The sequence below is a fragment of the Vombatus ursinus genome, unplaced genomic scaffold (assembly GCF_900497805.2).
Source record: "Vombatus ursinus unplaced genomic scaffold, bare-nosed wombat genome assembly UNPS02014818.1, whole genome shotgun sequence".
Lineage (NCBI taxonomy): Eukaryota > Metazoa > Chordata > Mammalia > Diprotodontia > Vombatidae > Vombatus > Vombatus ursinus.
The window spans coordinates 11,539,773-11,554,370 of record NW_020954596.1 but is presented as its reverse complement, the minus strand read 5'-3'; positions in this window follow the sequence as shown (position 1 = coordinate 11,554,370).

Genomic DNA, 14,598 nt, shown 5'->3' with positions numbered 1-14,598 from the left:
CAATGCCCTTTCAATCAGTCACTCAGTAAGAACTTATTTTATTATGTTCCAGACCCTGTGGTAAGCTTATATCAAGTACACAAAGAAAAAGCAAAGAGCATTCCTGCCCTCAAGGAATTTGCATTCTGATGGGAGAATATATATATATACACACACACACATATATGTATATATGTGTGTATACATACATACACACATACACACATATATGTATATGTATATATGTGTATATATATGTAAACATCAGATTACATAAATTAAATATAGAATAGAGGGAAGGTATCCACCCTTAGAAGGGGTGACTCTGGTCCTTGGTGGAGTGGGGTGGGGCAAGCATGGAGAAAATGCAGTGAAATATCATGTTCAAGGAACAGCAAGTAGACCAGTATGTCTGGATCCTAGACTGAGTGGAAGGGAGTAGAGTTTAAGATTAGAAAGGTAAGAAAGAGATAGGTTGTGTAAAGCTTTAAATATCAATGGACTTCATATATGGTCGTGGAGATAATGGGGAGCCACTGGTATCCATAGAGGGTGAGGTGTGGAGGGGAGGTCAGAATTATTCTTTCGAAATATCATTTTAGCAGCTGAATTGTGGTTGTTGTTCATCCCTCATTTTCGAAGAGGACCAATGACATCACAGGTGATGCCTTGACTTGTTCATGAATTGGATTTAAGTGAGGCAGAGCTGCACACAAAGTCATCAGCCTCACTCTCTCTTTCAGGGTTATCCAAGTCCACTGGCAAGACAAAAGTCAAGACAACTTGTGATGGCCAGGTTGTGCGGTTTTCAGAGGAAGAAATCTAAGATTTCAACAGTTATATGAAAAAAATACTCCAAATCATTAACAATCAGAAACATAAATGAAAACAACTGAAGTTCTACCTGTTAGGTTTGCAAAGCTGACAAAAATGGAATAACACAATTATTGGAGAAAAGATCACTATTGGTGAGCAGCCAATGTTTCAGTCATTCTGTAAAGTAATTTGCAACTATATCACAAAAGTCACTAAATGTGGTGCAGTGGATAGAACACTGGTCTTGGAACCAGTAAGACTCATTTTCAGGAGTTCAAATACAGTCTCTGACACTTGATAGCTATGTGACCCTGTTTGTCTCAGTTTCCTCATCTGTAAAATGAGCCAGAGAAGGAAATAGAAAACCACTCCAGTATCTTTGCCAAGAAAACCCCAAATTAGGTCATGAAGAGCTGGACATGACCTAATAACAACAAAAGCAACTGAACGGAGGACAGGTGAAAGTAGGGAGAGACTTGAGGCAGGAGACCTATTATAAGACTATTGTAATAGTGCAGACTAGAGGTGATGAGGGCCTGAATTTGGTGGGGCAGGGGTGGGGGAAGGAGAGACAGCAGCAAGGGTGACTATCTGAGTGAAGAAAAGAGAGTAAGTGTAAGAGATGTTGTAGAGAAAGAAATCACAAGATTTGTCAACTGGTTGGATGTGTGAATTAAGTGAGAGACAGGAATTGAGGATGACATGACAGTTGCAAACTGGAAGCACGATAAGTCTTCCCCAAAGTAATAGAGAAGTTTGGGGAGGGGGAGGGGTTGGGCGAAATAAACTACACTTATTCTTTCCATGTTCTAAGATCTCTTCTAAATTTAAGATTCCTTCCAGCCCCAACATTTTATGTTGATTTATCAAGTGAAGTCAATAAGCATTTATTAAACACCTACTATGTAACAAACATTGCGCTAAGTGCCTGTGTGCTAAGTGCTTTTATGATCCAAAACCCTCTAGCTCTAACATTCTCAGTTCTATGATCTTAGGTCCCTTCCAGGTCTAATATTCTGTTTTCAATGTTCCATGATTCTTTTCATTTCTGACATTCTGTAAACCTATGATATTATCTTACAGTTAATAAGCAAAGATTGTCAACTGAGGCAGAGGGTTGGGACAAGCAGGGAAGTTGACCTTAGAGGACTTAAACTTCGGACTTCTGGTGAGCACTTGACTGTCAAAGAGCCAGGAGACAAGTCCACCAGTGGAGTGGAATGGTGGCACTAAGGATCTGCCACTGTGTTCCTTACTCCCTCCCTGCTCAGGGTTCAACTCCCCTGACATTCCACTCTCCCGTCTTCAATCACTCTATAACTTCTCCCAAAGTTACAAGCAAGTTAATGCCATTGTTCTTACAAAGAATGTGCCATTATTTCCTTAATAGTTGCCTTAGAATTTTTGATTTTTTCAAACTAAATTGTTTCAGTAATCAAGAGAGTAGAGAAAACCCATCCAAGGGCTCTTTTCACATGTCGCCCACCTGGCACACCTGCAGTCTTCTTAGTATTTCAACAACGGCTCTCTTTCCTGTGAGGTGACAAAGCCATGAACTCTGGGGTGAGAAGCAATCAACAGAAAATTCTAGAGGAACAGATCTGGGCCACACTTTCCTGAGAACAGGAGTCATCATCTAGCATTGGACTGGAAATCAGAAAACCTACAGTCAGGTCCCTGCAGTCAGGCTTAGACATTCAGTATTTGTGTGATCCTGGGCAAGCCACTAAACTTCCCTGGGCTTCAGTTTCCTTCTATGTAAAATGACAGGACTGGAGTAAATAACTTCTCATGTTCCTTTCATCATTGACACTGTATTGTATAGTTTAAGATCATGGTAGAGAGAATGGTGAACCAACAGTAGGAAGACCTGGGTAAAAATTCTACTTCTGATACGCCCTAGATATGTGATTCTGAACAAATCACTTAGTCTTGCCTTTATGTTTCCCTAGCTTTAAAATGGGGTAATATTATTTATAATCCCTGCCTCACAAAGTTGTTGTGAGAGTCAAATAAGATAATCAGTGTAAAGTACTTTGCACATTTTAAAGCCCTATGTAAAAGTCAGTCATCATTAAAATTATTTTTAATTTCCCCATTCAGCTTTAACAGTGTATATTTTAAAATCCCTTAAAGTGCTGGGATTATGATAAAATCTAATTTCCTCTCACCTTCTTTCATATATTATTTTACGCCCTCAAATTGTAGACATCCTCCAAGGCTTTGCTTTGTACCCTCTTCTCTTTCCACACTCTCAGAGGTCTCATCAGCTATCACAGTTTCAGTCATCTCAAAACAGAGGAGTTCCAAATCTAGGTATTCAGCCCTGACTTTCTGCCTGAGGTTTACAATCATATCATGGATTGTCTCTGGGACAGTTTTACCTGGATGCCCCATTGCTATAGGAGAAGTTTCCTGTTACTTCATCTCCATTCTTTTTCTGAATGTGTGTCTCATTTATAAGGATTTTTCCATTTCTTTAAGCAAGTTCACACATCTGGCCCTCACAAAAACTCCAACGTTTTTGGACTGAGATTTTTTTTAGGACTTAGGGTTTTTTTTCCATTTTATTTTATAGGTGAGAAATCTGAGGCTTGGTGAGATTGAGTGATACATTCACCGTCACATAATTTGTAAATGGCAGATTAGAATTTGCACTCAGGTGTCCTGATTTTTACATGCCTTTTGCTTTCCATTTCAAGCATCTAGAAGACTCATTATGAGGGATCATCTCATTCATTGAAGTTGTATCTCCAGCACCTAGCAGTGCCTACCACATAGTTTGTGTTTAATAAATGATTATTGATTGACCCAAATAGCATATGATAATATGACAGGGCAAAAGAGAGATCAAGTCCACACGACAATATAAAAGTAAGAAGGGGATATTTCACATAAGAAGTAGCATCTAAGTTGAGCCTTGAAGGAAGGGAGGGACTGAAACAGACTAAACAGGGCAGGAGTCCATTTTGGGCATGGTGAATGGCAAGAAAAAAGGCATAGCAATGGAAGAAGTCAAGATGATTACAGGAGGTGACAAGTAATCTGGCTTTATTGGAACAGAGTACATAAAGGGATGAGACAAGGTTGGAAAGAATGATCAGAGCCAGATTATGAAGGTCCTTGAATGATAGGTTAAAGTTAATGAATGTGTGATTTCATAGACCTTAAGGTTTTTGAAGAGAAGAGAAGAGAAGAGACAAATTCTCTTTCTTCTCTTTCCGAGAAGCAATGTCCATTTAGAGGCTTAGCTAGAGCTATTCAACTATTAGATTGGCCTACTTTTCTAGCGTAAGATTCCAGACTGGATGGCTATGTTATATATAGCTTCAAAGGTATGTTTGATTCTTTTAGTCAATCACAGGACATTTCCTATGTGATATGCTATCCTCCAATGACCGAAGCACTTAACTCTGCCTAAATGGATTAAAGAATTGTTCTCATCTAGTTTATGCTTTTGATAAACTGACTGATGCAAGGGATAAGTCTGGGCCATGTTCTATATTTACCATAAATGGGGTAGGAGTGGTAAACACAACCCTTGGCAAATGGTCATAACAATACTCATCCACTCAATGTCTATTACATTGGAACTCCCATTCATTTTTTTCATTGCTGATGGAAACATGTTAATCTTCAAGTGGTCAGTCAAGTGTGTTTAACCTTGCTCCAGTACTGCTCTAGAGTCTATAGTTATTTGTCTCTGTTAAGGTTATTATTACTGCTACTACTAGTTGTAGTGCTACTACTAGTTGTCCTTTGTTCCTAAAGAGGACCAAAATGATATCAATATGTTGGGGTCAAATACAGTGTGTCTGACTGTGGCTGATCAGACAAATAGGAGCTCAGAAGAGTCACAAGTCAAGACTACTACTATTGACCCTTCACTAAAGTCCTTCTCTTACATCATATCATACTCTGAAGGTGACATAGGTCTCAAAGGCTCTGTCCATGGAGCACTGAGTCATACAACTGGAATTCCTCTAAGAATCTCCCAGTGAATGGACTCTGTACCTGTTATTGGCGACAATATGGGAAGAAGCTCATCACCAGAGGGACAGTCTACCAAGTAGATCATTATTTTAGCCATGCCAATTAATGAGGTATGGAGGGCTTGGGATCTGTTTCGATGGATGGAGTGTCTACACTCATGAAATCACAGGTCATAGATTTAGAACAGGGAAAGAATTTCAGAGGTCATTGAGCCCTATGCCCTCATATTACAAATGAAGGAATTAAAGCCAAGAGAGATTGAATGATTTACTCAATCTTAGACAGGTAGTAAATGGAAGAACTGGGACTTGAAGCTAAGAATTGATTCCAAATACAGAATATTACCTACTATTCCACACTTCACTTCATCATTGGAACAAGAATAACACTTTTTCCTATTCTCTTTTAGGGTTTACAAAGTGCTTTCCACACAAAAACTCTGTGTGTGTGTGTATGTGTGTGTGTGTGTGTGGGTGTGTGTGTGTTTTGGGGGGTGGAGTGGTAAAGAGATTACTATACCCTTTTTATAAATCAGAGCCACATGGGAGTAATCAGAGAAACAGGCCTGGAGGAGTCATAGCCTAAATAGCAGAGAGAGCTAATGGATGCAACATCATGGTAGCAGGAATTTAATAATATGGTGAATTGGATTTTACTTAGGCCCCCCATCAAAAGGACTTAAACAGAACAGAAAAGCCATAGGAGCCAATTACTCCTCTATTGAAGCAAGAGTAGGAATGAAACTACTTGTTCCATATTTTATCCATTCCAATAAGTACTTATTAAGTGCCTACTTCAGGCAAAGTGCTGTGCTAGGCACTTGGGATACAAAAGCAAAGCAAATAAAAGAAAGTCCCTGCCCCTTAAGAGCTTACTTTCTATTGTGAGGTGGGAGAGGTGATGGTGGAAGAGGAGAACAGCTATAAGCTGATAAGTATATCTGTAAGAATTTGAGGAAAAGGGAAGTACTAAAAACAATAGTGATTAACAATGGCACTCCACCCACACACACTAAAGATGTCACCCAAACTGAGTCCTGAAGGAAGCTAAGGATGTTAAGAGGCTGAAGTAAGGATGAAAGAATTATTCTTCAGGTTTCAGGGATTACCCCAAAGCTAAGTATAGATTTCCTGACTTTATGGTTTTGCACAGGCAAGAAGGCAGAAAACAGAGAATCACTTTGGATGGAATGGAGGGGAGCCACATGCAATAAGTGAGAAAGTTAAGCCATGGCACCATTAGGGTCTATCCTAGAGGGAATAGGGAGCCTTTGAAGTTTATGTAACAAGAAAGTGATACAGTCAGAATAGTGGCTTAGAAAGATAATTTTGATTATCGTGTAGAGACTGGTTCGGAGAAAAGAGTTGAAAATCCAATTTGGAGGCTGTTGTCCTGGTGAGAGGTTGTTGTTGTTTGTCCTTTGTTCTTGAAGAGGACCATGACATCAGGAAGGTGATGCCATGACTGGAAAGTGAATTGGATTTAAGTGAGGCAGGGCTGTGCAAAGTCACCAGCGTCACTTTCTCCTCCAGAGTCATCGGGTGGCATCCAGTGGCAAGGTATGGATTAGGAGGATTGGACATGGCCCCGCTAGTAAGAGGTAATAAAGGCTTGAATTATGATGATGGTCATGCAAGTGGAGAGAAGGGGACTACAACAAGAGATGTTGTGGACTTCAAAGTCAACAAGACTTGTCAATTGAAATGGGGAGATAAGGGAAGGGGGAGGAGTCAAAAATAACTCCAAAGTTGTTCCTTGGATGACTGGGAGAATAGTATCGTTAGTGGCCCTCCACCAGTAACTTTTTATTCAAAAAATCGTTTTATTGATGCCTTTTGTTGTTACATCACAGTAATCCTCCCCATCTTCCACCCGCACACCATCTTTTATGACAAAGGAAGGACATCTGTTGCAAAGGCCACATCTGACATTATATACAACATTCTATCCTAGTAGCCCCTCCCTTCCTCCCTCTGCTATGAGGGAGAAAATCTGCTTCCTTATCTCTTTTTTAATAAGCTTTACTGGCTCTTCCACTACTCAGAATTTAACAACTTTTTAGTCATATGCTAATTCACATTCACTACAGTCTTTGTTTATATTCTCTTGGTTCTCCCTATTTTATTCTGCATTCCTTCATACAAACCTTCTTTGCCTTTTTGAATTCTTTGTATTCCTCATGTCTTATTGAACTTTGATATGCCTTTCCATTCATATATCATGTTTTTATTTTTAGCCATTTCCCAATCAATACGAATGCACTTTGTTTCCAGCTTTCATTACTACAAAGTGCACATATATGGCTATTTTCATGTTAGTCCTTTGTTTCTGTCTCATGGTTCCACGATTTTTGAAGGGGGAAAAACACACACATATTGTTGAATTTTTTTTCAAATCTTTCCCAAGATTATATTTATGATACAATATAGATGATTATACTAATTTCTTTGAGAATTTAAGCCAGTGTAAAATAATTGCTATGACAATTAGACAAAAAGAGTCCCAAATGTGCTTTTGTAAGAAAATATTTAATTTACTTAAATGAAGAAAGATGTCTACCACAGGCAAAACGGGGTCAGAATATAAATTCATCTGCAAAATTTTATGAAGAAAGATGAAAGACAATTATAAGTAGTATCATCTCACAAAGAAAAGCAGTAGAGGGTAAATCAAGGTTAACAAAAGCTTGGCAAGATAGCCAGCTAAGTAGAATCATCCAAAGGACATTCAAGGATGAAATGGAAAAAGGACTACAAAGAGAAGAAAAATGGAAAAGATATGCTTCTTTCATTTGTATTTTTTCTTGTCATTTCCCTTGAGATTGTGGACTTTTTTTTCTCCTTCCAATTGGATTTTGTTATTATTTTGTTAGTTCTATAAAATATCCCCTTGATAATTTCTTTGATATAGCCATAAATCTAGAAATTACATTTTGTAGAATTGTCTTTTTTATCCTATTGGAGAAGCCCAGTGACAAGCAATGAATAACTCTTCAGTCATTTCAGTCTACCTTTATTTCTGTAAAAAGTGGTTTTATTTATATACATTTTGTGTGGGTCTTGGTAGGTGTTAATTCTTAAATACCATATGCATGCTGTTCATTTGAATGGCATTTCTCATATGATTAGTTCTTCTTGGGTTTTGTTAGTAATGTAAAGAAATGTTGATGATTTTATGGATTTATTGTGGACTTCATTCTGTTACCTTGGTGAGGCTGTTGTCTCAGTTTCTCTGTTGTCTCAGATTCCCTGGGGTTTTCTTAATCTGCTACCATGTTTGAAAAAAGTGATAGTTTTGTCTTCTCTTTGCCAAAGCTTATTCATTTAATTTTATTTTCATGTTTTATTGCTATAGTTAGCATTTCTGGAACTAGGCAAGATAGAAGTGGGGAGAAGAGGGCATCCTCACTTTTATCCTCATTTGTATGAAAGGTAATTCTATTGTTTCTCTGTGATGAATAATGTTAGTTCTTAGTTTTAAATGTGTTGTGATCATACTAAAGAAGGACTCTTCCAAGCCTATGCTTTTTTAAAAAAATACAAATGATTGCTTTATGTTATGTAAATGTATATATAACATATTTTATTTTATTTTATTTATTATACTTTTTATTATATACCTTTAAATACAAATGATTGCTTTATATTATTTTTAAAAACCCTTATATTAAGGGGCTTTTCTACATCTGTTGAAATAACCACAAAGTTTTGCTTTTTCTCTTTTATATATCTTACATTTACTTATGTGTGAACATATTATATCCCCCTAGTAAGAGGAGATATATGCCCTTGAGGGCAGGCATTCTCTTGTGTTTGTGTCCTTAGTAATTAGCCTTAGGTGTTTAATAAGTACTTTTTTGGTTGATTGGTATTCTGAACAGAACTACAGAAGTTTGGAGGAAAGGATGATTTAGAGAGAAAGATAATGTATTCTCTTTCAGACATATTCAGTTTGAAATGCTTATGTATTCATTCAACACGTACTCATCAAAATCTAGAATCACAGAATGTCACACCTGAAAGATGTCCTAAAATGTAAAACATAGAATATTAGCACTGGGAAGAGTTGATCTTAGAACATAGAATATTAGAGCTGAAAAGAATTTTAAAACAGAACATTGTGTGTTGGAGTTACAAGGGATCTTAGAACATAGCATTCTAGAATTGGAAGGAGGTTTAGAGACAATCTATTTTAAAGTCTCCCTCTTTATTTTATGAATGCATTTAAACTTCCTTTTAGGATTATAAAATGATGGAATCACAGTGCTTGAGCTAGAAAAGAAATTAGAAGTCGTCACACTCAAACTCATCATTTTGTAAATGAGGAAACTGAGGCCTAGAGAGATTATCTAATTTATTCAAGGATACACAACTGAAAAGTGTCTGAGGCAGGATTAATTTTCTTTACTCTGAATCTATTATCTATCATACTGAACTTTTTTTGTCTTTCCCATCTTTTTACATTTTTCTTCCCTCCAAATTTTGACCTCCAACTACCTAGGGCAGTGATCTCCATTTTTTTGTTTGTTTTTGGTGTTTTTTTGGTCTCATATCCCTATCTGTAAAAAGTTTTTGATCATATACACAGATATAGGTATGCATGAATATGTATATAAGGTATGTATGTATATATGTATATACTTATAAATTTATATGTATACTATTATGCTAATAACTATTAATTATTCCCATTTTGAAACTTACTTTAAAAAAAAATGAGGGTAGTGAATGCTACTCACTGGCCCATGCTTGGCAGTTCAGATTCTATCCACATGCCCTCACCATAACTATAAGGTGATTCATGGCTGTTCTGAGGGTGGAATGATGTTTCCTTTGCAGTTTCTGGTTTAGGTGTCCTAGTAAAAGTTAGGTCATAAGTGCCCTGAGAGGTCAATTGGTGAAATGAAAGGCCATGAGAATCAAGAAGAATGGGGGAAAGAATTAGGGAATAATTCATTTAAGGGAGATAAAGTTGTATGGTAGATAAGACCTCAGCTCCATTGGGGGAGGTGAGATATGATCCATTTACCCACTCTTCAATTGGTCTCATGTCATAATGTACGGGGCATATGGGAATCCTCACTTTGGAGACCACTAATCTCGGTTCATGTAAGAGTGTGATGAGGTTGAAGCTCATTTTTAATCTTTCTCCCCCAAATTCTCCTTTCTATACTATTTTTCCTGCCTCTTCTGGTTGATCATGGCCCTTCTGTTCACTTTCCTAACCCCTCTAGCCAAAACTGTTCTCTGAAATGACTCAAACCTACATCCCTTCCTCCTTAAAATGGATAAAACCCCGACTCCCTCTCCCCAGAAAATCTGCAATTTCAGCTTCAGCAGGGTAATGTCTGGGGAAGGAGAGATCCTGTCCATGAGAGGAAGGTTTCTAGACAGAAGTTAAGAAGTGGGGGAGAGATTTAAGTAAAAAAAAATTAAATTTAAATTGTGTGTAGGGGGTGTTGGGCCCCATTATGACCTGAAATTATACCATATAAGCTGCCACTGACTACAGATTAGACAAGCTTAAGGAAACAAGATTTGACCCATAATAGGTTCTAGTTTTGTCTCTTCTATTTACTAGTGGTGTGATCTTGGGAAAATCACTTTAACTTGGTTTCCCCATGTGTAAAATGAAGGGGTTAGATCCGATGACTTCTAAGACACCTTTTAGGTCTTATATTATGAAGTTCTACCACAGATACAACACTTAGACCATCAAAACCGGGATCAAATCAGGAACCACTATTTGGAGCAATGTTCCCTGGTACCTCAGCCTAAAGTGCCAATGCTCAAATACCCCTAGAGTACTTTCTCTGGATTTCTGCCATCATTATTTCCTACTTTGTATCATCCTCATCTATGTATTATATATCTAGCCAGGAGAATGTAGGTTCTTAGGGTGCAGGGATAGGGTCATTTTTATCTTTGTATAACCAACACCTAACTCAATGCCTTGCAATGTAGTAGGGTGGAATAGGAAACAAATTAGGAATCAAATGATCTAGGTTTGAAACCCAGGTCTTTCATTTACCATCTGTGCAGCATTGGGCAAATCAGTTAATCTCCTCTTATGTCAGTTTCCTCATCTGTAAAATGAAGGGGTTGGATTGGATGACATCTAGTTTCTCTTCCATAGTGACATCTATGTTCCATATAGTAATTACTTAAATGTGTTTATTGAATTGAATTTGAAGGTCTCTGCCAGATATAATCATTCTATGACCTATGTTATGTAGTGCCCTTTTGACTCGACATTCTAAGCTTTATAGCCTAAGAAACTTTTTTATTCCTAATATTACATGTTCTATGTTCAAAGGTTTTCCAGTCCTGTTGGGCTATGATCTATGAAGTAATTGACACCAAAAGATTTCTATAATTCAACTGATTTTAAACTGATGCACCTCATAGACCAATGGAGGGAAATCGTGGGACTGAATTTCAGAACTTAGAGTCACAACTGCAGACAGCTTGGGAGAAATAAAAATACAGACTCCACATGAACAGTGTGTACTGACAGCTCCCTGACTGCCAATGAGGCCACAGGCTTATTTCCTATGATGGGAAGAAGAAGAGCCAAAACAATCCATTCCCGTCTTGCATTGTGTGCTAGGTGGTGGGCACCATGGTGGCTTTGCTGCCTGATACCAATTGAATTTCCAGAGTCCCAGATGGTTTTGCTCAGATGGTTAATGAGCAGCCAGCCCATCTGATCCACCTGCCAGGAGTTCAGAGCTAGCCCCTTCTCTACCCCCTGCCTGCCCTTGCTAACAACTCCTGTTGGTGCCAGTAAAAAGCATATGCTCGGTTCTCTCAGGAAATCAGATTCTAGGACCAATGCCCATTGACCAGGCAATACCAGACAAGAAGAGCCAACCAGGAGAGAGGACGGGGACACTTGGAATCAAGTGCTTAATCAACTATGGAACGTAAGTCGTGAGGGATGGTAGAAAGAAGTTTGGAAGTTGGCATCTCTGGACACTGGTCTCAGCTGTGCCACAGACTCATTGTATGGTCTTGGGAAAGTCAATTTCCATCACTGGGCTTCAGTTTCCTCATCTGTAAAGTAATAGAGTTGCACTAAATGTTCTCAGAGTTCTCTTCCTACTCTGACACTTTGTGTTCTAAAAGCTGGTGATCTTAACATGTTCTGTGTCATGGATCCCGCTGTCAGTGTTGTGAAGCCTATGGGCCCCTCTCTCAGACTAATGTTTTTAAACAGTTGAAGGAACTGCTAAATTTCACTAATTTAGATATTTAGACTAATTTAAATAGTGAAAATAAAGATGTAATTTATTTCTCCATACAAATTCATGGACCCCCCAGAAACCTATTCATAGACCCCAAAAGGGTCCTTGGTTGCTAGGTTAAGAATTCCTGTTCTAAACTCTCTCCTAGTTCCAGAAGACTATTCCATTCCAGGAGTAGTCTCATTTTAAAAATGGACTCCTGGAAATGCAGTACCTTAATCTGAGAATGAAATTATAATAATAATAATAATAATAATAATAATAATAATATAAGAGCTGATGCTTACATATATTTCTTTAAGATTTATAAAGTGCTAAGCCTAAATAAAACCAAAGATCCATCTTTTTAATACTAATATTGTACTGGCATTGTTGTATGACTAAGAGATATGGAAGACGATAGGTTCTGAAGAACTGGAAATGAGTATCTGAAGGTAATGGAGAAGCACATGGTGGGAAGGAAGGTTCTAATATACCACTGATGAACCTGGAAGGAAAACAGGAGCAAAAGATGTGTGTCAGCAGGGAAGTATGATAGAGAAAGAAAGTATGAAAGAGAAGATAGTCAAAGAATGACAAATGGACAGTCAAAGTGCTCTAGTGTTAGTAATGTTAGTACTCATTGTTAGTAAACAAGGAAGGTTTCTAGCACATTGAGTGGACTTCCTGTGATTATCTTGTGGAAGGGCAAAGTAAAGAAAGAGAGTCCTGTAGGATGCGTAGTCATGAGTAAGTAACAATTTGAGTCCTTGGAGGCAGCATCCAAAGCAATTAGGATGACAGATTCATTTGCATACAAATATATCTAAATAGATAGATGTACATATGTATGTGTGTAGATAGATATTTTCTTATTTAATTCCTACAGTAGCCCTTGTGAGTATAACAAATATCATCCTTATTTTACAGTTGACAAAACTGAGACTCAGAAAGGTCCAGTGACTTAGGCAGGATCACATAGCTAAGACTCAAACTCAAGACCTCTGACTTCAGATCCAATGAGTTTTCCCCAGTGGTGTTCAACATGGGCCTGCAACACCCCTGTGTACATGAGCCAGATTAAAATGTAACTGGGAAATATTTAACAAAATAAAAGTACAACAGAACACAGAGGACATTATATTTTAAAACTCAATCAATATGCAACCAGAAGGGATTCTCATATGCAATTTAGTGGCCTCCTTTCTATTTGAGTTTGACACCATTGTCCTATGCTATGCTGCCTACCACCTTTAATAGTGGAATTTGGGGAACAGTGACAGGTTAGAAGGGGAAGAAACTTCTGTTCCATTCCATCGGATTCAACATTAAAAAAAAAGGTTTCAAGAGCTCCAACTAATTTAAGTTATTCCATAGGAAGAAATGCTGACTAATGAATGAGTGGGACACCAGAGACCTCCCACACCAGCCCAAAGGCAGAATGGCTCCATACCTTTTTACAGATAATTTTAAAAAGCAAAGTTTAAAACCAATCCCACTTGGACTCCTCATGCCTCTTGCAGGTTGACAGAGTTGACAGGCGAGGTGTGGGAGTGGGGGTGCCCAGTGTACCTCCATATCCTACCACAGATGACTGTAATCCCTTCCTTAGGAGAGAGAAGGAGCTCCTCCTTCCCCAGAGTGAATGTCAGACTGAGGATTCAGAGCCCCAGGACGACAGGACGCTGGACCTAGCCTAGACTCATAGATCCAGAGCAGCAAGGGACCAAAGAGATCCCATAGGCCAACCCCCTTGCTTTCCAGAGGAGGTAACTGAGATCCAAGGATGTGAGATGACATGCCCCAGGTCATGTTGCAGAGGCAGGACTGGAACCTAGGTCATCTGACTCTAAATACACACTCTTTGCATACCACCTCATTGCCACTCACATGGAAAGGGAAGAAACTCAGAAGAGCTTCAGTGTCCCTGTTTTCTTATTTTTTATTAATTTATTTTGATTTATCAACAATCACTTCCATAAGCTTTTGAGTTCAAAATTTTTTCTCCTCTCCCTCCTTACCTCTCTCCCCAAGATGGCGTGCAATCCAATATAGGCTATATATATACATTCCTATTAAACATATTTTCACATTAGTGATGTTGTAAGTAAGAATTAGAACTAATAGGAGGAACCACCAGAAAGAGGAAACAAAACACAACAGAAGAAAAAAAATAGCAAATAGTGTGCTTCAATCTGCATTCAGACTCCACAGTTCTTTCTTTGGATGTGGATAGCATCCACCAAGGCAGAGCTTAAACTGAGGATGCAGAGGCAGGGGGAAGGGAGGAGGAGGGAAAGGAGGGAGGTGAGGAAGAGGAGGGGAAGGAAAGGAGAAATGAAGGGGATGGGAAGGAGGAGGGGAAGGAGGAGAAGGAAGAGGGGGAGCTGGGGGAGGGTGAGAGGGAGGAAGGGGAGGAGAGAGAGGAGGAAGGGAAGGAGGAGGGGGAGGAAAGAGAAGAGGAAAGGTTGGGGGGAGGATGGAGAAGAGGAGAGAGAAGAGAGGGAGGAGGAGGAAAAAGGGGAGGAGGAGGAGTAAAAAGGAAAGGAAGAGGGAAAGGAGGAGGGGGGAGAAGAGTATAAGGG